Raw genomic sequence first — 26,736 nt, 5'->3', positions numbered from 1 at the left:
TTGTGAACAAGTCCCTCCTTGAGTGCCCCCAGTAATTCAGCGTATTCCATTACAGCCTGTCAAAAAGGCCTTTGGATAAACATGAACAAATTTAATGATGAAGGGTTTGTCGTTTGTCCCCGCTGGTAAGCCTGACTGTGCACAAATCAAACTCGAAGTGATACTTTTTTTTGGGGGGGGTGGAAATGAGTTTGCCATGTTTCTTTCCTGAGATGGATAATTCCCCAACAAGGGGATATTCCGGTTGAAAGAAGCCTTCAAACTTTCATCCTTCCACACATAATATGCCAGTTGAATTGATTTCTTTTGAGAAGATTGTACTTCGGAAATTCACCTAGATCATTTAAAAAACAAGTACATAAGACACAGTCTCCTACATGAATAACTGTTGGCTTTGAACAGACTAGTAGATGACAAAAACACAATTATAAAACCGGTGCATAAAAGTGGCTCTAAAGTTTTAATGGACAGAACTTTACACAAGAATGAAATATATAGTAACTCCAACAGGAATCCAACTGTCGAAAAATTGCCAGAGATCCATCACTTTCAATCATGAACAAAATCAGCAGATCCGTTAAAAAAGGAGTTGATGATGTCTGGCTAAACAAAAAAGAGAAATAATTTCTTATCAATAAACATTCAAGAACTTCCGCACTATCATCTTACCACAGATCCGCAAAGATCCATACAGTCCACCAGGTCGTCCAATCATCTCTGGAGTCTACTTGACTTTGAAACCTTTGGCCAAATATGTGGATGGCTTCCTCAAACCTTTGATGAATCGGATTCCAAACTATTTAAAAGACAGCGCAGATATACTGAACAAGTTGCATCTTATTGATTTTGATGCTGAAAAGGATCTTCTTGTTACTCTTGACTTCACAAGTTTACACACCAATATTGCCCAAGATGCTGGCCTTGAAGCCATGAAATCCTTCTTGGATAAGAGACAATGCCCACATGAGGTATCCACATGGTTTACTATAGAACGGACACAAATTTCTTCTGTTTTAATAAAGAATTATGTCTGCAAATAAAAGGGACTGCTAAGGGATGTCCTTTGCCCCAGAATTGGCTATTATGTTTACGGCAACCTATGAAGATAAATGGATCAATGGAGATAAACAGTGAAAAGGTTTGGCAGATACATCACAATGTCAGCTCTTGTATTTTGAGATATAAAGTAATTTTGATATGCATTAATAAACCTAGGAATATAAAATCTTTCCTTTTTAACATTCCTTTTTAGCTTGCCAAGATCTGTCAGAGCAGGACCTGGAGCAAGTAAGAAGATCCTTCACAAGGAGGCGGCCACAAAGACTTTCCGAAGGAGAAACGGACCATCAGCAGGGAAGTGTACCCGCCCAGAGACATACAAAATCTGTGAAAAAAAACTCCAGGCAATGGATGACTAGCCGATTTGAGGAGGGGGTAAGGAATATGGACACCACCATCCAGATGAAAGCAGATTCTGGGATTCCTCCTGGCGTTGAAGAACGAGTTGTGTTAAAAGGCCAGGGCCCACCACCATCTGGGCCTGCACCTCATTAAGTCCAGAGGCTGCTATTTGATGGGGGCCTTCAAATACAACTCCTGCACAGGCATTATCTCCTCCACCCAGAGCCTGCCCAGAAAAACACCGAAAGTTATGGGACACATCTGCTTCTCAACACCTCCCAGACCTCATCCCAGAATATTTATCCTTGGCAAACTCTGAATGATTCCTTCAGGCCAGTTGGGGCGATTCAGAGAGCAAGCGCTCAGGATATCAAGTACTTAGTTGGAGAGATCCGTATATTCAGAGAGAGAACCTTTGGACACTTCCCCACTTAATGTGGTGCATAACCTCCTGAAAGATGGTTTTAAGTTGCAACCCGTCCCATTTCCTGTTGCCTGTCACTCAGCTCTTCAGTGCTACTAATTTCTCCTGGTAACCTTCTGTTTTGTTCTTCATGAGGGCTGCCTGGCTCTACCAGAGACAGATATTTAATGTCCGCATTAGAGGAGGACTTCAACATCGTTGTGGTGAAGAGAGAGAGAAAACTGCCAGGGAATTTTGCCCCTAAACAAGAAACGCGATTTGGACTCCTCTGGCTTGATAGAATGACTTTATTATCATTATGTACAAAGGAGTAATGTACTTTCAACTCAGACTTCACTGTATTGCTTTCAAAATTTTCAGATTTATGCATCACGTGTCAGGCAAAAGAGCTGTTTAATTAGTTAGAAGATGCATTCATTATCTGAATTAAATGTTTCAATGCATTATGCGTTGAAGGTAAACGAACAACCAAACAGACAACACTTGTTAGATATAGTTTTAGTAGACAAATACTGATCCTGCTACTGAGCAGCATTAGACCATGCCAACTCCCCCAGCGTGCATGGCTTTCTTAGAAGGTCAGCAGGTTGCCCAGCACAGATAGAGTTGCTAACAACTGAGGAGTTGTAGGGGAGAACACCAGAGATACACCTTCATGGCAGAACTGTGTAGAGGATTGTACAGAGGTATCTGTTTGTTGAGGGCCATGTGGAGATGAGTTTTGTGTAGGTGAAACATGAATCCATGCATGCTTAGCCAGTGACTGCGAACTACTAATCCTCGTAAGTGATTTGGGAGGATCACTGCTGCCTCCTTGAAGGTGTTCTTTGTGGTCACAACAATGCCCTCCTTCTTATCTATTTCTTCCCCTTCCTTCTCCGCCACGTTTTGTTGAACTTTGCTAGCTACGGGGATCATTGCTGGAGGAGGGTTAGATTATCCCCTGAGATTGCCCACCATCCTCTGTTTGAAGATGGTTCAACATCATCATCTGGCATAGTATCCCCACAACCTAGAAGAAGGTATCAACAGTTTAAGTATATCAAACCCAGTTTTGAGTAGAGGGTGCAATGTTCTGCATATAAGTAATAAAAGTAATATCATCAGAAAATACAAAATCATATGAAATTAAGGGTTGGTCCATGGATGGATATAATATATCTCCAATAAGTGAACTCACCAGTCACAGCCACAGAGATTAGTTTTCTGGAGATTCCCCTTGAAGTCAGCAGCTGCACCTGTGTCCTGTTAGTTGGTGTTTCCAAAATATTCCCAGATCCACCAGCTTTAGTAAAGATAAGAATTATGTTCAGTGGTATCAATGATCTATAAATGTCACAATGACCAAACATGCTGACACACCAGAGACATATAAATGACAAGAAAACACACAGCATCAATAAAAATAGTTTTTAACATTTGATTTACTTAAATAATTGGGAGAAATCAGTTAGTGAAAGTGCTGATTATGAGATGCAGAAGTTCAGATCAGGGGTTCTCAGACTTACCTGATAGATAGTGGAGGGTCATAGTTGCTGCCAGTGTTTCCCTTAATTTCATTGGTGCTGATGTAATCTAGGTGGACACCAGGGGCTGTTGTATGCCAGATGATGACAGGAGAGAGAGGCATACATAGGGGAGTAAGTCATCATAAAACATACACGAAGATGCTATTTATATGGTTTCAAAACACATTTTGAGACCCACCAAGAATGTTCACCTGCAAGTTTAGACAAGCTCTAACAGACATTTTATAGTGCTACCCTTACATTGGCAAGTCTAAGATACAACTTATAAAAAGAATTATAATATAAAAAATCAGTTGCAACGTATTGAGTATTGTGTCCAAAGACATGCAGCTACTCTCTCAGTAATGAAGGAAAGAGCACACATTTAACATGCCAATGTGTACCATCCATCTTCTGTGTGGTGCCAATCCAGGTTTAGTTGCAGTGCTAGAGGCAATTGTTGATGTAGTGACCAGAGCTGAGTGAGACAAAACACAGAGTCTTACAAACACAAAAATATAATTTGAACTATAAAATGGTGTAACAGTAAAAGTGTCAAGGCTACTGGTATTCGCCATTCCAAAACACATTGTAAAATATAGTGTTAGGGTTTCATCAAATTAGTGATAGAAATCCAGTATAATATTTGATTGTTAGAATAAGGACTTTGTGTATGTAGATGAGTGGGGTTGTACGACCTGCCCTGTGTTTGGCCCTATTCGACTTGGGATGACTTCTTCTCCAGCTGTTGTCACAAATGTACTTTAAATGTATGAAACAAGAACACCAATATAAACTATAATAAAACATGTAGGAATGTGTTTCTGAGGGATATGTATGTGATATGTGAGTAACTTGAGGTATGAGTGAAAGACAGATATGGATGAATGATTGTAGGTTTGCTGTTATCGAAAGAAAGAGAGCGATAGAGTGGGGTATATAATCCCACTTGGCACCTGTTAGCAATTGGGTCTCTCGTTGGCAGTCAGTTTGCACTCTGTTTAAGCAGGGACTCTCACTCTAGTCAGGATAGGAAGATACACACCTAGGATTAACCCTCGTCACCCCCTTGGTAGCTTGGCACAAGCAGTCAGGCTTATCTCAGAGGCACTGTGTAAAGTATTTGTACCAACACACACAGTAACACATTGAAAACACCACAAAAGGACTCCACACCAGTTTAGAAAAATAGCCAATATTTATCTAAATCTAACAAGACCAAAACAACAAAAAGCCAACATACACAAACAAAGATATGAATTTTTAAAGTAAAATGAGTCTTAAATCATAGAAATCAATGAATGCGTTGTTTTAGCACAAAGTACCTGGTATGCATAAAAAATAAAGCAGCACAGGGGAGCATGCGTCGGAAAAGCAAGCAATGCGTTGATTCCTTACTCGCAAGTGAGACCGTGCGCCGGTTATTTCTCGGCCGGGCAAGCGTTGTGTCAATTCTTTCCTCGCAGGGAAGAGATGAATCGATTTCCGAATGAGCAACCTCGGGTCTGCTCGGTGATGTTGCAAGTTTTGACGCCCAGGGATGATGCGTGGAAAATCCGGACGCACAGCAGTGAGGAATCTGTGCTGAACCGGCGATGCATCGATTTTACCAGCGATGTGTCGATTTTTCAGCCACGATGCAGGTGCTGTGTTCATTTTTCTGCCGCTCAGCTTCAGTGCATGGATTTTCTCCTTGGGTTCACCAGCTTCTACTTTCAAAGGCCCAGAGACTAGATATGGGAGAACTTGGCAGGGTAGGGGTCTCAGCAAGAGATCCCAGGTGCTTGCAGATTAAGTCGATGATGGTCCTGAGACTTACAGAACAGGGGGCAAGCTCAGTTCAAGCCCTTGGAGAATCTTCACAAGCAGGTTACACAGCAAAGTCCAGTATCTCTCCTATTTAAGGCAGAATCAGCATCTGCAGGCTATCCCAGCACAGCACACACAGCAAAGGGGGAGTACTCTTCCTCCAGCTCCTCAGCTCTTCTCCTTGGCAGAGGTTCCTCCTGATCCATAGGTATTCTAAAAGTCTGGGGTTTTGGGTCAACTACGTATACACATTTCTGCCTTTGAAGCAGGCAAACTTCAAAGGAAAGTCTCTATTGTTCACAAGATCCTGCCTTGCCTATGCCTGGCACCAGGCACACTCCAGGGGGTTGTAGACTGCATTGTGTGAGGGCAGGCACAGCCCATTCAGGTGTAAGTGTCAGCTCCTCCCTCCCTACTCTAGCCCAGGAGACTTATCAGGATATGCAGGACACTCCTCAGCTCCTTTTGTGTCACTGTCTAGAGGAAATTTACAAACAGCCCAACTGTCAGTCTGGCCCAGACTTGGATTCCACAGGCAGACAGAAGCACAGAATGATTAAGCAAGAAAATGCCCATGTTCTAAAAGTGGATTTTTCAAACTGACAATCTAAAAACCAACTTTACCCAAAGATGTATTTTTAAATTCTGAGTTCAGAGACCTCAAACTCCGAATCTCTATCTGCTCCCAATGGGAAACTACACTTAAAAGATATTTAAAGACAGCCCCCATGTTAATCTATGGGAAAGATAGGCCTTGCAATGGTGAAAAACGCATTCGGCAGTATTTCACTATCAGGACATGTAAAACACACCAGTACATGTCCTACCTTTTAAATACACTGCATCCTACCCATGAGGCTACCTAAGGCCTACCTTAGGGGTGACTTAAATGTAGTAAAAACGAAGGTTTGAGCCTGTAAGTGAGTACACTTGCCAGGTCGAATTGGCAGTTGGTTTAAAACTGCACTCACAGACACTGCAGTGGCAGGTCTGTGACATGTTTACAGGGTTACTCATGTGGGTGGCACAATCACTGCTGCAGACCCACTAGTAGCATTTGATTTACAGGCCCTGGGCACCTCTAGTGCACTTTACTAGGGAATTAGTAGTAAATTAAATATGCCACTCAGGGATAACCAATCATAATCACAATTTACACAGGGAGCACTTGCACTTTAGCACTTGTCAGCAGTGGTAAAGTGCCCAGAGTACCAGTACCCAGCAAAAACACAGTCCAGCAAACAGTCAAAAACACAGGGAGCAGAGACAAAAAAAAACAGGGGAAACCATACCAAGGATGCCAGGTCTAACAGCACCCCATTAGCAATGAATGGTAAAAGGTGGCCTATATGGGAGGAGGAGCTGCATTGTGGAGAGGCCCCCTCAATAGGGGTGAGATGGAGACGGGATCCAGTTTCGCCTTCAGCAGCAGCTTCTGCCAACTGAATCATGAAGAAAGTCCCTTTCACAGCTTCCTCTCATCTTGCCACTTCTTAATGCCTCTCACAGTGTGAGCCACCTCCCCCCATGCGTACACAGAATTTGTCACCTCCTTCCACAAGGCGTCCTTCAGAGTTCCACTGAGGGTGAATGGAGGTCGCTCATGTAGTTGTTTGCAGTATTTCACCACATGGCTGTCTCCTTCTAAGGGAAAATTAATTTCCTCTTGAGGTGGAAGAACTGCATGCTTCTGGCTGTAATGATGGCGAGGAAAACCCAAGATCTTAAGTTGTGGCTAGTATTTATTTTGTTGAGAGAGAACTGGTGTCTGGTGTGTGTGATTTATTTCATATATATGTAAATTCTTCTATTCCCTCCATATGTAAGTCACCACCCCGGTTACCGAGGTTTCTGCCCCGGTGGAATAGATCTCAGCCAAGTGTGTGGAACTTAATATAAAGTCGTAAAGTTATTATAGTAACTTTATGGTGGTAAATTATGTTTTTTTTTAAATTCTCCCCCTGTTTCAGGGGGTTAAGTTGTGTAAGTCTATACTTTTGAGTATCTTTCCACTTGCAAATAGCTAATGGCCCGAAGTAGTAAAGTTACTCAAAAGTGTAAGAGTAAACTTACACATGTAGATTAACTCATGTGTAGGTTTACCTTGGTGAATAAGCCCCAGTGTATGGAATGCCTAAGAATTTGTCCAGGCATAGGATTTTGTAGTGAAAGAGTATTTGTCCAGTACAAATCCTATGCTACACAGCACACACATGCCTCTGTACCATGGTGCAAAAGTTGTGTGTGGTGCTAGGCAGCCTGTTTCTATGCAAAGTCAGAGTTGGTGACCGGTAGCTGACCATTTGTAATAAATATATTTCTGTGCTGCTGTCTCCCCCCTTAGGTAAAGTTGCTGCGCTGTGCTAGAAAGTTATAAATCTTCCCCTCGGCTGAGCAAGTTAGTCTTAATTTTCTCACCTTGGGAGTCAAGGGGGAGGCACAACTCAGTTTGAGCAACTGGCACATTCTGTGGGCATTATTATTGTGAGAAGAAAAACATGACTGAAGTGGGTGACAGTTATGCACATTTTTATCCAACATTCTAATAAGTCTTGAGAAAGAGGCAATACTGACTGGGACATGAACATAACTGCATGGAAATCTAATGAAAATGACACTAGTTAATAATCTCCAATGATGACCAAACACCTATAGTCACAATGGTGTCATCAGTATTGTACAATCCATTTAAACTTTCATGTATTGAATTAATCTGTCAAGCACACAAAAGACGATAGGAGAAATAACTGCAATTTGTCACTCAGGGTAACAGTCCAACCTATTGTTCTTAGCATCGTCTTGTTTAATTTTAAATGACTTACTCCCCTATGAATGTCTCTCTCTCTCCCCTGTCAGCTTATGTCAAATAGCAGCTCCTGCTGTCACTCTCAAACACATCCAAATCTCGGACCCAGGGGACATCCTGGCAGCAGCAGTCAGGCCCTCTACAAGCCACCTGTCAGGCAAGTCTGGGAAAGTAAGTTCTGCATCTCATGATTTGTACTTTCACTAACTCTTTTTCCCTTTTTTACTCTGTTTACATATTAAAGTCATGGTTGATGATACGATCAGATAATCGAAAGAATGTTTAACAAATGGAGCACAGGGCACGATGCCTTGACACATGAGATGGACACAGTGGGCAAACAAGTACCAGTGTCCATCTTCACCTCCAATGCATGCAGGAGATAATACAGAGACACCTCCAGCACCTGTACCTTATTAACCTCCTACACCACACGCAGCACCTCCCCCACAAGCACCATCTGCAAAACCACCCAGAACATGAGCACATTCTCAAGACTCTCACACAAGCATTATGTAGGGGGTTAGTTGGAGAAAATCCCCTTAGTAAGTGTTGCATTATTCTCACAATGTTTGTATAATGAAACTGTACACTTTTTACCCCACAAACCTGCATGCTTTATTCATCTGTGTTTAATAATTTCTGTTGCATTTACCACATCTGTCACTGGTGTCAATTTTTCTTTTTTTTGCTCATTTCAAAGTATAAATCATTTTAAGGTTGCACTTAGATGTAGAAAGGATCTTCTTTTATGTGTGGCGGACATGAGGTGCATCATACATTATGATTTGTAAATCCAAGAACAAATATCAAAAGATTTCAAAAGATTTCTAGAAATTATATTTTTAAACCAAAATGTACGTTACTGGGGTAAAGAAAAATAGGTCCTAGGAATAGTGCAAAAGGTAAAACAACCATAGTCCTATCTTAGAGGAGAAATGAAAACTTGGAGTTTTTGGGGCACATAATGTAAATGCATAAGGAAGCACCAGGGAAACCAATCTGTACACAAAGTGAGATAAAGAAAGTCCATAGTCCATAAAGAAGCCAAAAGCAAGAGGCCATTGTCGAAAAATAAAGTCAGACCCCAAGTCAATGGATGAGTCCTACTCAGGTGCCTGGCTTGGGGCAAGAGTCACTAGCCATCCTCATTCTCAATTTTTATGATAATGTTCACATGCTCCATCAGTGCAGATGTAAATTGGCAGGACCAGAACCCCAGAGGAGGAAAGAATACAAGTGGTAGAAGGGGAAACAGTGAGAAAAGACAAACTGGAACATGGGACTACAGGAGGTGTGGTGAGTTGGGGAGCAAGACGAGATATTTTCGATGAAGTCAGTGGGGCCATGGTTCCAGGTAAATTTGTAGCTGGCTAGATACTATCTCTTGAAGCATCCAGCCCTCTTCAATTAAGCCCTGGCAGCTTTTAGGACACACCAGTACAATGGTGTCATGTGGGGGTACTTTCCATGTTGCTGGGATGTCAAGCTCATGATGTCCTGGGCTTTAATACAAACTTGGCTATGTAGGTTATGGCACAGCTTATCCCACCAGGTGTGGGTACCCACTGCACTGTAGCATGTGGCAATGTACTGCCAGATTTGGGCAACTACTGCATTGCTCATTTGTGTTTCAGGCCTCCCATAAAGCTGAGGACTCTTGTCTATGAACTCCTAAGTGATGGTGTTTAATTCTGATTCAGAAAAGGGAATGCCTTCTCTTCAAGTCCCACAGCCATGTTGGAGGCAAGAATGTGGCAAGGAGCAGCAGCATGGCAGAGGATCCTTCTTGGATGAGAGGATGGCTCAGATTGAAAATAAAATGCTGACTTCCTGTTCCTATATGTTATTTCCTGTTTATTTGCGGTAGTCGGAGATCTACACCCTAGTGCAGAGTCTCTGCTCTGAGTGGGGGCGAGAACCTCCACCCATGGCTTGGGGGCTCTGCAGTTGGGAAGGAGACTCTGTACATGTAGTCCAACACACAGAAATGTCAAAAGAGGATTCAGAGGATTGGTTCCTTTTTATGATTTTTTAATGTTTGCTCTAAACCATGAGTGTTGCATATTAGATATTGTTTTAGAGTGTTGGTCCTGATAAGTGATACAATATTTAGGAAGATAAAAAGACACCTTTTATTCAGTTGAACACAGCGTGTGAGGTAGAAAATGAGGAAAAGTAAACAGAGTTGCCTCAGGATGGTATATGTGGATAGTGTTTTAGATGTCCACCATTCATCACAGACTGCCCAACCACATAAATACAATAACCAAACTAGCAGCTCAAGAGAAAAAGAGTTGCCCAGCTGATCCTGCACCTGCCAGCCATGACCTCTGCTCAAGGCCCCACCCCAGGCCCCTGGAAGTGGCTGTAGGTCAGGGTCAACATCTATATGTAAGCTCTTTTGTATGGCAGTGTATGGTGATGTTTGCAACGCACATCAAGCTATAAAACATTTGCACACAACTTTGGAGGATTACACCAGCACCCCCTTGTTGGTCAAGACATTGAAACTGTGGCCAAAGATATGTTCAGTAATGACTTGTGTATGGATGTGTGCCCCATTGTACCTCTGCTGAGGTACTATGGTTGAACATCTGTAGGGTGTGCAGAGATGGGGAGAAAGAGCATACCCAACTTCACCTGCAAAAAGAATTGTATTTTTTTCTAAATAAAGGAGCATCTTTTATAATTGTACTACATCATGATTACTTACATGCAGTGTGTGCCAGGGTAATGTGTTGGGGTTGTGTTGTAGTGATGAATAATTATGTTTGACATGCCATGCCCAGATACAAATTCAGGCCCAGTGGGAGATTTTGTTACTTACCAATAAACTACATGTCACTGACATCCCCTGCAACCAAAGAATGTGCAAGAGTTGACTGTTGAAATATAGAACTGTTGTATGTGCTGTCAGGAAAGGCAGTGTACACGTCAGGAAAACAGGCCCTGACAGCACAAACAGCCTGCACATTGATGGAGTGCCAGCAGTGTCTGTTGCAGAAAAGGTGTAGTGTGTGACAAGTTGACTGAAAAGCTACATAGGTGCAGTGGATGAATTCCCTTGCCACTCTTTGGATTCTAGCCAGAGAGTGTGGCATGGCAATAAACTTCTGCACTCATCTGTTGATGCATCTCAGTACCTGATGCAAGCAATGGGACTGACTTCCCCGTGAGATGCTAATGTCAAAGCAGACCTCTGGAAAGATCCAGTGGCCATGATTGCAGCCAGTATTTTGACACAGGATGGAATAGTCTGGGAGTGGGCTATAGGTGACTCCAGCTCCTGCTCCCATTCCGAAAGCATGTCCAACTGCAGCTTTACTGGACATGCCAAAAATGTTGTCCAGTAAACCCTCTCTCTTGTCCTACTCAAATAATTCCTTCCCAAAAGAAGAGGCAAACTTACAAAGACATTCAGGCCCGTATTTATACTTTTTGACGCTAAACTGCGCTAACGCAGTTTAGCGTCAAAAAATTTTGCGGCGGCTAACGCCATTCTGAAGCGCCATGCGGGCGCCGTATTTATTGAATGGCGTTAGCCGGCGCTAGCAGACCGGCGCTGCCTGGTGTGCGTGGAAAAAAACCACGTAGACCAGGCAGCGCCGGCGTAGGGGGAAAATGGCGCTAGGGCGTCTTAAAATGGCGCAAGTCGGGTTGACGCTAAAAAATCGTCTCAACCCGATTAGCGCCATTTTTTCGACGCCCAGACGCCATTTAAATGACTCCTGTCTTAGTAAAGACAGGAGTCATGCCCCCTTGCCCAATGGCCATGCCCAGGGGACTTCTGTCCCCTGGGCATGGTCATTGGGCATAGTGGCATGTAGGGGGGCACAAATAAGGCCCCCCTATGCCACCCAAAAAAAAATGAAAAATAACAAAAATTAAACTTACGTGAACTTACCTGAATGTCCCTGGGGTGGGTCCCTCCATCCTTGGGTGTCCTCCTGGGGTGGGCAGGGGTGGCAGGGGGGGTCCCTGGGGGCAGGGGAGGGCACCTGTGGGATCATTTTGAGCCCACAGGCCCCTTAACGCCTACCCTGACCCAGGCGTTAAAATGTGGCGCAAATGCGGGGTTTTTTGACCCGCCACCTCCCGGGCGTGATTTTTGCCCGGGAGTATAAATACGACGCATTTGCGTCGCCGTCATTTTTTTAGACGGGAACGCCTTCCTTGCATCTCATTAACGCAAGGAAGGCGTTCACGCTAAAAAATTACGCTCTTTGCCAATACTTTGGCGCTAGACGCGTCTAACGCCAAAGTATAAATATGGCGTTAGTTTTGCGCCGAATTTGCGTCGATAAAAACGACGCAAATTCGTCGCAAACGGAGTATAAATATGCCCCTCAGTGACATAGTGAAGACAGGAAAAGATCCTTGGGCCCGTATTTATACTTTTTGACGCTAAACTGCGCTAACGCAGTTTAGCGTCAAAAAATTTTGCGGCGGCTAACGCCATTCTGAAGCGCCATGCGGGCGCCGTATTTATTGAATGGCGTTAGCCGGCGCAAGCAGACCGGCGCTGCCTGGTGTGCGTGGAAAAAAACCACGTAGACCAGGCAGCGCCGGCGTAGGGGGAAAATGGCGCTAGGGCGTCTTAAAATGGCGCAAGTCGGGTTGACGCTAAAAAATCGTCTTAACCCGATTAGCGCCATTTTTTCGACGCCCAGACGCCATTTAAATGACTCCTGTCTTAGTAAAGACAGGAGTCATGCCCCCTTGCCCAATGGCCATGCCCAGGGGACTTCTGTCCCCTGGGCATGGTCATTGGGCATAGTGGCATGTAGGGGGGCACAAATAAGGCCCCCCTATGCCACCCAATTTTTTTTTAAAAATAACAAAAATTATACTTACGTGAACTTACCTGAATGTCCCTGGGGTGGGTCCCTCCATCCTTGGGTGTCCTCCTGGGGTGGGCAGGGGTGGCAGGGGGGGTCCCTGGGGGCAGGGGAGGGCACCTGTGGGCTCATTTTGAGCCCACAGGCCCCTTAACGCCTACCCTGACCTAGGCGTTAAAATGTGGCGCAAATGCGGGGTTTTTTGACCCGCCACCTCCCGGGCGTGATTTTTGCCCGGGAGTATAAATACGACGCATTTGCGTCGCCGTCATTTTTTTAGACGGGAACGCCTTCCTTGCATCTCATTAACGCAAGGAAGGCGTTCACGCTAAAAAATGACGCTCTTTGCCAATACTTTGGCGCTAGACGCGTCTAACGCCAAAGTATAAATATGGCGTTAGTTTTGCGCCGAATTTGCGTCGATAAAAACGACGCAAATTCGGCGCAAACGGAGTATAAATATGCCCCTCGGTGTTTGTGTTCCTTTCTTATACAGACGGCCTGGCTGCGATTAATTGTTGTTGAAATGAGTCTCATCTGAGATGGGTGTTGGAGTTCAGTACAGTCATTCATCTTATTATCAATTGCAACAGTTGTAATCCCTGTAATTTACGTCATGCATTTGCTGTAAGGAACAATAGCTAAGCTGTAAAAACACATTTCCCAGTGTTACAAAAATTGACTCTGCATAAATAATTATTGGAAGTTATACTGAAGGCATTAGAGGGCATATTTATAATGCCCTAGTGTCACCTTGCACCACATTAATGTCATCATTTTTTACGTTAATGTCGCCCAACGAGGCTGCAATCCCGTGCCCTATTTACAGGGTGGGCAATGCATGCATTGCTCCACCCTGTAAACCTTTGCGCTACATTATGCCTGCGGCAGGCATAATGTATGCAAAGGGGAGTTCCCCCGTGAGGGGAGCCGGAAAAATGACGTAAGGACATCTAAGAGATTTCCTTGCACCATTTTTTACGGCCCTTTTAAAGCCTGCTCAAGAGCAGGCATTAAAAGGGGGCTTCCATTCTTTAGAATGGGGCGCTATGTACTCTGCAGGAGTAGCTCACATATTTTGGCACTACTCCTGCAGAGTACATCAATAGCGTCATGAGAAATGACGATATTACCCCTACCCGGTGCCATGGTGAGTCATATTTTAAATATGGCGCACACATGGTGGTGGTGGTGGGGGGTGCTAAGGGGTCCCCGGAAAGTGCCGCTTTACTCGGGGCGGCGCCATTTTCCATAAATCTGCCCCTAGATACCAACACTTGTTCTACAATCTGGGTTTAGTGGTGGCACAATGCAATGTGGCACAGCTGTGGGGAATTTTGACACACACAAAAATAGAGAAATGGAGCTCAGACTTGAATTGGTGCAGGGCGGATGAACGAGTTGCATATGAAGGGAAAGGATGCCTTCATAAATTTCAGAAAGTATGAGACTCGTGGAAAGAATACTGTGACCTGATTTAATCTTTACTATACAGTGCAGCCGGTGTAGACTGCATCCACCTGATTGGGAATGTGGCACATGTTGGACTTTTTTGCTTATGCAGGGGCATCCCCAATTTGCCTCCTGCCTCCTATTTTTTCTGACTTGTTGCTGTTGGCTTTTGAACTCTGAACACTTTACCACTGCTAGCCAGTGCTAAAGTGCATATGCTCTCTGTGTAAATTGTGTGGTTAATTGGTTTATCCATGATTGGCATATTTGATTTACTAGTAAGTCCCTAGTAAAGTGCACTAGAGGTGCCAGGCCTGTAAATCAAATGCTACTAGTGGGCCTGCAGCACTGGTTGTGCCACCCACATAAGTAGCTATGTAATCATGTCTCAGACCTGCCACTGCAGTGTCTGTGTTTGCAGTTTTAACTGTAAATTCGACTTGGCAAGTGTACCCACATGCCAGGCCTAAGCCTTCCCTTTTCTTACATGTCAGACATCCCTAAGGTAGGCCCTAGGTATCCCCAATGGCAGGGTGCAGTGTATGGTTAAGGTAGGACATATAGTAATGTGTTTTATATGCCCTGACAGTGAAATATTGCTAAATTTGTTTTTCACTGTTGCAAGGCCTATCCCCCTCATAGGTTAACATGGGGGCTACCTTTAAATCTGATTAAAGTGTAGATTCCCTTTGGGAGCGGGTGGACATGTGGAGTTTGGGGTCTCTGAGCTCATAATTAAAAAATAAATTCTTTAGTAAAGTTGATTTTAAGATTGTGTGTTTGAAAATGCCACTTTTAGAAAGTGAGCGTTTTGTTCCTTATACCATTTCTGTGACTCGGCCTGTTTGTGGATTCCATGTCTGGGTCAGTTTGACAATTGGGCTGGTTGCACCTCAAACTAGACAGTGACCCAAAGGGAGCTGAGGTGTATCCTGCTTATCCTGATGAGCCATCTGTGCTAGGAGGGAGGGGAGGAGTGGTCACTCACACCTGAAAGGCCTGTGCCTGCCCTCACACAATGCAGTCTCCAACCCCCTGGTGAGAGTCTGGGGCCTGGCCTGGGCAAGGTAGGATTTCACATTCAAAAGAGACTTTACTTTGAAATAGGCCTACTTCAAAGGAGAAATTGGGTATAAGAAGGGCACCCAAAACCACAGACTTTAGAAACCCTTCTGGAAACAAGAGGAACCTCTGCCTGGAGAAGAGCTGAAGAGCTGAGGAAGAAGATCTGCCCTGCCTGTGAATGTGTTTTGTGGAGCTATCCTGCCGTTGCTGCTTCTGCCAGAGTAAAAGGGCAAAGACTGGACTTTGTGTGCCTTCCATCTTGAGAAGAAATCTCCAAGGGCTTGATTTAGAGCTTGCCTCCTGTTGTTTGAAGTCTCAGGGACAGCAAAGACTTCTCTCTGTCAGCACCTGGAGTCTCTGGAGAGACTCCTACTCTGCCCTGTGGTGCCCATCCAGTTCCTGGAACCCTGAAAGGAGAAGCTGGCAGCCTAAAGAACAGGAAATCCACGCACAGAGCGCTGTGCAGGGAAAAGATCGACACAACTCCGATCTGCAGCTGAAAAAACGACACGCTGCCAGCACCGTGGCTGAAAATAGACGCTCACCGGAAACAATGTTTCCGTCCGCTGGCCAGGTGGAAAAGTCATAATAGGGAGCCACAAATACCGCCAGCACTGGTGGTATAGTGGTGCCCGCAGCTTTTTCAGTCTTTCTATAAGACCCCCGAAATTGTAATGAGGGCCCTTGTGTCATCACTGTTGGCTGACCTGACAGCATAGTCAGTACAAATAATATCGTACCCTTCAACCAGCCAGGGTTCTCAAGAGGCACCAGCTCTTTAACAAACAGCATGGATTTAGCTCTCATTATGGATAAACAAAAAATCCATAATTCCAATTCATCTGTTTCATCAACTTCAAATTGGGCTTTTTTTGTGTCAATTGAGGTAAATTGTGGGAGATTGCAAAGCGGGGCATAACATTGCCCCTCTTGAGAGGAATCCAACTATTTTATACAAATACCTCGATCAGGATTAAAATATGGGATGGGAGCCTATCCAGGAAAATTCTGACAAATCAGGGCAACAAACAAGGGTGTTGACTTGCACCAGTTCTTTTCACTCTTTTTATCACACTTGACCAAGGTACTCAACTCGACCAACAGCCATTCCCCATGGTTGGGTCCCTTAACACTAAACCATGTTCTTTATGCAGATGATGTTTTCCTCTGCAATCCCACAAAAGTCGACCTACAGCGAGTGTTAGACAAACTATTCAAGTACCCCAGTAAAGAGGCATTAGAAATTAACAGAAGCAAGTCAAAGGTCATGTCCATCACGAGGTGGACAAAGAGGGGAACATGGTCATTGAATAAGCACCCACTTGAAAATGTGGGTACTTACAAATACCTGGGAGTCCTGATAGATGACCAGGGTACCTTTCTTTCCCTAAAGACAATTAGAAATCAGAACAGGTAATATTCTTATTGGAGACTTCTGCAGCCTCTCAAACAATCTATATGGCCCGAGCTCTCAGCCATTGTTAACCATCATGACAGCAAAACTCCTTCCGTCAATAACAAATGGTACTGAGGTGCTCTTAGGTCGAGACTTGGCCTCTCTGGGCAGCTTAGTTACCAAGGCTTATAGAAAAGTGTTTAAGATACCGAAATAAGCATCTCCAGCACAGAATCTACTAGAATTTGCCTCACAAGACAACCAATTACAAGACAATATGCTTTCATTAAGTGCTGCTACAGGCTGAGGGCCTCTTGAGATAACTCACTCACGCAAATACTCTAGTCTGTAAGAGCTTGTCTCCCGATGTTGTCACTTAAGTCCTCCCTTGATAGCTCCGTAGCAGCACTCCAAGTGAACCCTTTATGGGACCATTCTTTAACATATTCGACCTTCAAAAGGATTCTAAATATGTGTCTAAAGGAAAAATCTCTGATCAATGATAAATCAGTTCTGACAAAGAGATCCTATGCATGGATGACAGTCAACAGCTACAAGCAGTTCAAATCGGCTCTTCATTTTAAATGAAGCAGAAATTATTGACCTTCCTCCTTGGTGTGTTTTCATTTCTAGCAGAGAAACTTTCATGGAAAGCAAAAGAGGGCACTGTAAGCTGCCTATGTGGTTCACCAAAAGAGGATCTACTCCACCTTGTCTACATCTGTCTAAGCCTAATGGATTTAAGAAGAAGTCTACTGAGAAAAGCATTAAACTCAAGAAGGATTAAAACTTGCAGAGATCTTATAATTGCTTGCCTAAGTCTGGAACATACCATTTTAAACTGTGGATTCATTAATTTGCACACTGGTTTTCAACAAACTGAGGCTGCAAGATCCAGAGCTGAGTGCCTTTAATTACAAGTTATCACAAATTATACATGGGGCCTCACTCTGGACAACTGTATGAGCTCATCATTTTAATGGTAATAGTTTGCTTCTTGAGGGATACAAATTTATAAACAGACTATCATCTTTTACCGGAACTCTGTCGCCTCAAAATTAAATTGTTAAGACCACAAGACAAGAACAAAGACTGCCTCGTGTGCAGAGGAACCTTTTATAATCTAAATGTCATTTATTTTTGTTTTTCTTATTCTCTCGCTATGGTCTTAAGTAACTAATGCAAATAAAATTTAAATTGAAGTATTGAAGTAGTATCAGTTCACCTACTTGACAAAATGCATGAGAAGGAAAATATAAACTCCCAATAAAATAATAATTGTGTTGTATCAGCACTCCAAAAGCAACGCCCTCACTCACATGGCAATACAACCTGAAAGGGTTGGTGTCATCCAGGATTCCTAAAGTAGGCTACAAAGGACAGCGCTTGCTTCAGAGATACAAATGTTTGTTCTGCCTCCTTGAATCACAGCAATGGCTGTGAGTGTCTTACTTAACAAAATCATGTAAAAGTTTGACAATATTGTCTGAACCTAATAACCACAGCCTACTACCTGCAGTATCCGACCATCTTCAAAAGAGTTCATACCTCAGTACTGTATTGGACTTTGGTAGCTTGCGGATGGCTTAAATGCGATCTGTGGAAAGATGTCTTTCCCAAGCTATGACCTAAATATTGAATACAGGGTAAACAGAAACCCAATTTTTCTTTAGAAGTGTTATGCCCCTTGAAAGCCAATTCATTTAACGGATACAGGGAATCAACCTTGCATTGGTGCATTGATTGATGAGCAACCAACAAATCATGAACATACTGATCCAAAGTAGATCGTTCCTTAAAAGGTGAGTGTGTCGTTCTTGAATGCCCGTAAAAAGGTAGAAGGTAGACCTTGGTATTCCTAAAACAATCTTGACCACATGACTTGGCCCCCAAAATGTGTCCATAAAAGGAAATTTGATATCGGAGTGTATAGGGATAGAGAAACATGTATCACAGTGAACCAATTTTCTCTTGCTGCTATGCATGATAAAATGGTTGCAGTGTTTGGGTCAGCAGGTAAACTAGGCAATACTACAGCATTTATGGCATGTAATTGTTTTACAAAGTAATAGCTAACTTTACTGGGCTTCTTGATTGGTAAAATATGGGTATTACAGAAAATACAGAGGGTACCAGAGCCTTTTGTTTTAGCAACGCACAGATGACTGGGTGGGTCCCTGCCTGCCTCAATCTTGAAAAGCAATGAGTATTATGCCAAGTGAATACGTTTTTTTCATTAGATTATATGTAGTCTTAACTGGTTCAGCAGTTAAAAACCAAACTACATTTTTGCTTGTTTTGCACAAAACCTCTAAAACAGCATTTTCATTTTCAATTGCAAGGTTCAAATAAACACCATCACTAATACAATTTAGTTTTCACAAACAATCCCTTCACAGGAGATTTGCGGGTGAGGTAGGACTCAAAAGGAGAAGAAATAAAAAGTGAAAAGAAATTGATTGAAAGAAATACCAACTTCATAAATCGTTTTTCCCACGAGAGGCAGAGTAGGAAATTCTGAGGTTTTTAAAGCTGACTGACTAAAGCCAGTATCTATGAGACATGAAGTAGACTTTTTGTTAGTGACACATCATACAAACTGCCGATTCTAATCTACAGGAATAAGCATTTTCACAGTGGGCCCGGTGGGCTATTCTCAAAAGTTGGGTATTGATTCACTTGTTCAGGCTGTCCATGCAAACCTCGGGGAAAGTTCAGACAAGCTTGTTTCTTGTGCCCCAATTGACCAAATTTCAAACATGAGGTACTGCTAGGGGGCGCAAACGCTCCCATTCCCCATTGAAGGTTCCTCCCAGACCTCTCACCTCTCTACACTAGCCTTTCATTCTGTCTTTCCCCAGTCCCTCTCATTTGTTTACCCTGTTGCATTTGTAAAGATATTTAGATTAATTGGATTCTTTTTTGTTGTTGCTTTTTTTGCAACCCAATGATCTTCCAACGGAAACTAATTCCGGTAGACCTTTAGGGGCATATTTATACTCTGTTTGCGCCGAATTTGCGTCGTTTTTTTCGACGCAAATTCGGCGCAAAACTAACGCCATATTTATACTTTGGCGTTAGACGCGTCTAGCGCCAAAGTATGAGGAATGAGCGTCATTTTTTTGCGTGAACGCCTTCCTTGCGTTAATGAGATGCAAGGTAGGCGTTCCCGTCTAAAAAAATGACTGCGACGCAAATGCGTCGTATTTATACTCCCGGGCAAAAATCACGCCCGGGAGTGGGCGGGGCAAAAAACCCTGCATTTGCGCCTCTTTTTAACACCTGGGTCAGGGCAGGCGTTAAGGGACCTGTGGGCTCAAAATGAGCCCACAGCTGCCCTCCCATGCCCCCAGGGACCCCCCTGCCACCCTTGCCCACCCCAGGAGGACACCCAAGGATGGAGGGACCCACCCCAGGGACATTAAGGTAAGTCCAGGTAAGTATTTTTTTATATTTTTTTTGTGGCATAGGGGGGCCTGATTTGTGCCCCCCTACATGCCACTATGCCCAGTGACCATGCCCAGGGGACAGAAGTCCCCTGGGCATGGCCATTGGGCAAGGGGGCATGACTCCTGTCTTTACTAAGACAGGAGTCATGTAAATGGCGTCTGGGCGTCGTTAAAAATGGCGCAAATCGGGTGGAGGCGATTTTTTAGCGTCAGCCTGACTTGCACCATTTTTAAGACGCCCTAACGCCATTTTCCCCAACGCCGGCGCTGCCTGATGTATGTGGTTTTTTTCCACGCACACCAGGCAGCGCCGGTCTGCTAGCGCCGGCTAACGCCATTCAATAAATACGGCGCCCGCATGGCGCTTCAGAATGGCGTTAGCCGGCGCTAAACTTTTTGACGCTAAACTGCGTTAGCGCAGTTTAACGTCAAAAAGTATAAATACGGGCCTTAGTGTCGAACCAGTATGTATCATGCTCAGTTGTTCCAGTACTTTAGGCGTAAACCTTGAACAGATGCCATTCCAAAAGCCTACTGATTGGTTTGCGTCAGCAGTCCAAGAATAATGGTCAAACACATCTTTCAAACCATCAAGAGAGTCAGCAGGATTTCCTTTTTGTTCTGTATGCAAGTATTGTTAGTCCAATCAGTTACAACAGGACTCATTTAAATAACTGTACTGCAGTATATTCAGTGGCGGCTCCTCCACTATGGCTTTTGTGTTGTTCGATGTAGCAAGAAAACCGACTGTTGACTTTTTCCACTAATTTTCTCTAGAAGGGAAGTAAAATGATCGGTTGATAGTTTGAGGACTTCCGGGTCTGTGGATGGCTTTTGAAGAGAGGGGTGACATCTGTGTGTTTAGAGGCATCCGGGAATGTGGCAATGGATGTGTTGATGATGGACTGTAGAACCAAGCTTTTTGTGGTGCTGCAAAGGTTGAACTGAGTGTAGGTGGGGACAGGATTCTCCTTAGAACTTTATGAGGCCCTTGTAGTTAAAGGGCTGTTAATTTGTTGTTCTTCGTGAGCTTTCAACAAGAATATCATCCAACAAGGCATCCCTAGCAGCAATAAAAACAATGTTATTTAAAGGTGTTTGCCATTAGCCTTGATTAAAAGCCAATCTTTCACATCCCCTGGCATAATTACACTTAGTTATTGATTTACATTGGGCTAATTGGGTTTATAACATTCAATGGTTTAAAGTTCTTGGCTGAACTTTGTAGAGTTCTTTCTGGTCTTATGGAATTGTCATGTGATGTTAAGCAGGGCAGTTGAGGATCAAGTAAACGGATGGTGACAAGGTCTCTGACTCTGGACCTGGCTACTCTTAAAGAGGCAGAAGAGGATCTGGCTGGATAGGTTGTTGCATAAGCTACAACTTTGGCATAGCTCTACAAAGTGTGCTTTCCCACCCACTGGTGACACAGGTGAACTTGGTTCTATGAACCTGCGATGAAAGTGAAAGACAGGTCATTGCAGCCTCACAGAACACTACTCAATGTGTTATTGAAATATGAGTTGTTGCTTTTTGGATTACTAACAATTCCTATGAAAACATCAGGGGAACCATGGTAACACACACACACACACACTGTACTGAGAAGAATGAACACTTTTAAGTAAAACTATTTATTACTACAGGAACGGTTTGTGCCTCAGTACATTCAAAACAACTACACAGAATATTATAAAAACAGCAAGAAGGCATGTTATAAGTAATGGTAAGAAAATGAACATTTGTTTTTTTGGAATTTTTTATTTTGCATCACAAGCAAGCAAAAACGCCATACATGGCACCAATCGTGCTGCCATGATAAGGGAAAAACAGAAACATCAAGGACTGTAGCCCCTTCTCTCCCATCTCCCCCTCCCAAACATAAATTATCAGTTCCCTTCTTAAAAAGGAAAGTAAAGGAAGAGTCAATAACAGTATTCCGTAGCTAGGTCTCGCCAATCTCCTTGATGTGACACCTATGGTGGGCTGCCTATGTGTCTTGGCTCTGTTGTGCTCCCGTCCCCATTATTTCTATTGATTAAAACTTTATCCATCCACCCCACACTTTATAAAATGTCAGAGGGCAGCCCGTACTGGAATATGTGACTTTTTCTGCCGCCATACATATGTCTATGCCCCTTTTCCAATCCTGTATGGTCGGGTTTTCCCTCGCCCTCCTCCCCACCCAATCCCGGCCATTATCCAGCTTTGCTACCACCAGGCCTAGTCCACAGAATAGCAGTTTCAACCGTGGGTGGTCTACATCATTTGGGACCCCCAGGAAAATGAACCTAGGCTTAATTGGAATCTGTTCTTTAGGATATCATTGAGTTTCTGGACAACTGCCCCCAACTAGTGTCAATCAGTGGGTACCCCCAGACAGTATTGAAGAATTACCCGTCGTCTTCCTTACAACATAGGCAATTTGTGGTTGTCGGCCGTCAAATGCTATGTAATCTCCGTCTATTGCAGTATACTCTGTGAAGAGTTTTAAATTATATCATTCGTAGATGTGACTTTATTGCAATCTCCTTCAGGTGCATCAGCGCTGCCTTCCAATCTATGTCCTTCATGTCTCCCCCCTTGCTCATCCATTTCTGTTGCAGCCTTCTCAGATTATCAGGCACGTTATTGTTCAATGTTTCATAGATGACGGAGACTGCCCCCTTCCTCAGCTCTTCTAACAGCAACTGCATCTCCAGTGTTGCGTATTCTGGGATACCTTCCACTAGCAGTCCCTCAGACTGCCAAGCCTGCTGTATCTGTGCATACTTCAGGAATTGGTTGGCATTCATTCTGTATTAATGTTGCAGTAAGGAGAACAGCATTATGGCCCCCATCACGACTTAGGTGTGCTTTTCCAAAGACCGCCAAACCAGCGGATGCCGAAATACCGCCAGTACAGGTGGTCTTAAGACTACCCTAATACGACTGATCTCTGACTTCTGCCAGAAATCGGATGGAATTCTGAGACCAGTCGTGCTGCGGTTGGCGGTGCAGAGGTGGTACCCCACACCAAAAAGAGACCGCACACCATATTACAACCCATAATACAGTGTGGCGGTGTCCAGATTGCGAGGCACTGCCGGCGGTGGAAGCGCCAGGACCCGTCCCCTCCCGGATGACCTCCTCGACAAACAAGGTCAGTGGATCATCCAACAGGGGAGGGTGTGTGTGTGTGTGTGTGTGTGTGTGTGTGTGTGCGCGTGTGTGTGTGTGTGCTTGTGTGAATGTCATGAATGCGGGCAGAGGGGGGAGTGTTTGGGGTGCGTGTCTGCATGTATGAGTAATTGTCTGTGGATGGGGAGGGGCGAGTCTTTGTGTGAGTGGATGGGGAGAGTGGGTGAATGCGTGTATGTGGTGCAGGAGGGGTGTGTGTGAATGTACATGGGGGAGTGAATGCGTGCGTGCATGGGGTGCAGGGGGTAAATGTATGTATGCGCATGGGGGAGGGGGAGTGAATACGTGTGTGTATGTGGTGCAGATGGGTGTGTGTTAATGTATGTGCATGGGGAAGGGAGAGTGAATGCGTGCATGAGTGCAATATTTGTGTTTGTCAGTGTGAATTGGGTGTGTATGTCGCATTTGTGTGGGTGAGTGGGGGTGTGTTTGTGAGTAGAAGTGTGTGAGTGCATGTGTGCGGGTATGTGGATGTGTGTGCAAGTGTATCCTGGTAATAGGACTGCTTCTTCCTGTCGCCAGGGTGCAAGACCACCAGCTTTTTCTGTTGGTATCACACCATCCGCTGTGCTGGAGGTGCACACCTCCAGTCCGGCAAAACGCAGTAATGTGGCGAGACGGGTTGAGACTCTGCGGTTTGGCTTCGGCCAAACTGCCAAGATCCTAATTTGGCAGTATCTACTGCTGGCCCATCGGCGGTGACACCTCCACAGCACCCCTGGCAGTCTTCGGACCGCCAGGGTCGTGACGAGGGCCTGTATCTCTGTTTTCGAAGAAATCCCCCACCTTGGAGAGTCTGATGCCGGAACCTCTGGGTGAGACCTTACAATACAAACCAAGGATCTTATTGTGGAAGCAAATAAAAGCGGGGACAAGCGGCACACCTGTCTAGTCCCCCTTCCAATGGGGAAGTCATAGGACATCTTCACATTCATTCTCATTGCTGCAGTAGGGGCCTGGTACAGCACACCCACCCACTTCCTATATTTGGGATCAAATCCAAACTTCACTAGTGTTTGCTCCAAGAAGGGCTAATGTACTGCATCAAACGCCTTTTCTGCGTCTAAACCATGAAAGACGTGTGGATCTGCTCCATCATGTGTTTCGTTCATCCACTTATGCTCCGTCCTCGAATTGTAGTGCATTGATCTTCCCGGCATTAAGCCTGACTGATCCCTCTGTATCAGGGGTTTGATAATTTGTACAAACATTGAGGCTCGAATTGTAGCCAAGATTTTAAACTTAATGTTGAGGAGCGAGATTCAGTATTATGAGTCACAATGTCACCTTGGTTTGCCCTCATTGTGGATCACCACAATGGTGGCTTTTCAGAGGTCTGGTGGGAGCACTCCCTGTGATCCGGCCTCCTGAAATGCATTTGGCAGGTGGGCCTCCAGAAGCCCCATATAGCCCCTAAAGAATTTCATTCACCCTCGTCTTTTGATGGGCTTTAATTTGACTATAGAGGACTGGACCTCAGCCAGTGTCAGTTCTGCTTCCAAGGCATCTCTTGTTTCTGCATCTAGTACAAGGGTGGTTACGGACTCTAGATGTTGTGCCATCTGCTGTGCCTCTTGTAATGGGCTGGCCCTAAGAACAGCCTATAGTACTAAGCAAATGTCTCAACAATTAGTTCATCTGAGTTGAATACCTCCCTGTCGAGCTTCACACTCTGTGGACCCATCTGGCCTCCACTTCATTCCTGCTTAGCGAAGCCAGACGTTTCCCTGCCTTATCTCTGCATCTTACACACTGTGCAATGTGGCCAGCATATGCTTCTTTGCCCCTTCCTGTGCCAGATCTCGATACTCAGTTCTCAGGAGTTCTATCTGCCTGAGCCTTTGGGGGTGTGGGGATCTGATCCTATCTCTAGGTCTCCCTCTAACATAAGGAGCTGTCATTCAAGATTTTACCTGAGCCTCAACTGCTTTTTTCCACTTATGGGCTATTAAATTCTGGCCTCTATCACAGAGGACCATCTTGTACGCTTTCCATAGACTCATCTTGGATATGACTGAAAATGTAGCTCGGTGTCCACCTGGAGCCCCTTGGCTACCTTCCTGTCCAGTAAGTCGCTAAAGCGCAAGCCTCCATCTCTTGGCTGTCTACCCACTTTAACCAGCAGACAGGAGGAGTCAGGGAGCTCTCTGTCCAGATATTCTGCTATTGCACCTCCTTCACTTCTCCTCCTGGGGCGAAGAGATAGTCCAACCTCGAGAAGACATTATGGGCCCTCGAGAAATAAGAGTACGGTCTATTGGTGGGGTGCTTGCGTTGCCATAAGTCTAACAGGCCCAGTGTGTTGGCAAAGTGCTGGAGAGGGGTGACTTGTGTGCCTGTCCCAGGGGTCTCTGATCTTCCCAGTTCCACTTTCATTACATCATTGAAGTAACCCCCCTTTATGCGCAGCGTGGAGTTCGCCTCCAGCAGGATCTCAGTAAGTCGTGTCATGGTGGATGTTTGCAACCTTGGGAGGCGTATGCATAATCATGATGATGTCAATTTGCCCCACCAAACTTGCGATCCCACAAATATGCCATAAGGGTGTATCCACTGTTTTACTACCTGAAAAGGGGAGGTTCTTTTTTATCAGTATAGAAACTCTCCTGGATGCATTGGTGTAGCCAGTGTGCACCAGTGTAGTGTATGCCCCCTCCGCAGAAATCAGTAGTGTGTCCCCTGAGGATTGTTTTTCTTTCTGAAAATGACGTCAGGCCATTGCAGTTTGATGTATTCTTCCACCAAACCTCTCTTGATTTTGTCACCTAATCCATTGACATTCCATGACAGAACCGTGAATGTCCTGGTGTTGAAGGCTGAGAAAAAAATTAACATTTCTAACATGGTTAAACATCATTTAGAGCATAACACGATAGTATCTACTTCTACGAACTACACTAAGAAAGCATGGAAGGCAGAGTAACTTGCAGTCTAGAGTTTCTTAGAGAGAAGAGATGCAAGAGATGCCCTGTTGAAAGCAAAGGCTGTCTTAATCAGTGGAGGCGTAAAGACAGTGATCCCTAAGAAGGGCAAACACCTGCTGAGGTCTTCCTCCTTGACTCAGCTTCATTGGCTTAAGGCTTCAGGTGAGATATAGCACTGTGGAGTGTGAAGCGTGATGGCAGTAGGTGAGACTGTCTCTGGCAGGATGTTTTGTGATAATCTGAGCGAAGGACCTCTCCTGACTATCTGCATCAAGGTGTGCATCCCAGATGTTTCCGTATGAACATATCAGGTACAAGGACGTCATTTCAGCCTACATTATTTAAGTTATATGTCTGTATTTGTTCTTATTTTACCTTGACATGGTGAAGAGTAGCCGCTTGACCTAGACGAATATCGCACCAGGTATTTCGTCCATGTCATTAGTTGAATGACTTGACGCTTTGACAGTTCTTAGATAGA

The 26,736-nt window shown here is 44.4% G+C and overlaps 1 protein-coding gene across 2 annotated transcripts in view; it reads left to right on the top strand.

Moving 5' to 3' along the window:
- ZBTB20 (zinc finger and BTB domain containing 20) overlaps positions 1–26,736 on the top strand; it is a 4,633,203-nt gene that overhangs the window by 565,392 nt on the left and 4,041,075 nt on the right. For both annotated transcript variants that reach the window (XM_069202644.1, XM_069202647.1), the window contains one exon: positions 7,999–8,119. The gene's annotated coding sequence lies outside the window, so the exon portion shown is untranslated. The remainder of the gene's footprint in view (positions 1–7,998; positions 8,120–26,736) is intronic.

Source organism: Pleurodeles waltl, chromosome 8 (genome assembly GCF_031143425.1).
Source record: "Pleurodeles waltl isolate 20211129_DDA chromosome 8, aPleWal1.hap1.20221129, whole genome shotgun sequence".
Lineage (NCBI taxonomy): Eukaryota > Metazoa > Chordata > Amphibia > Caudata > Salamandridae > Pleurodeles > Pleurodeles waltl.
The sequence above is the reverse complement of the archived record's forward strand: the minus strand, read 5'-3'. Positions and strand labels throughout refer to the sequence as shown.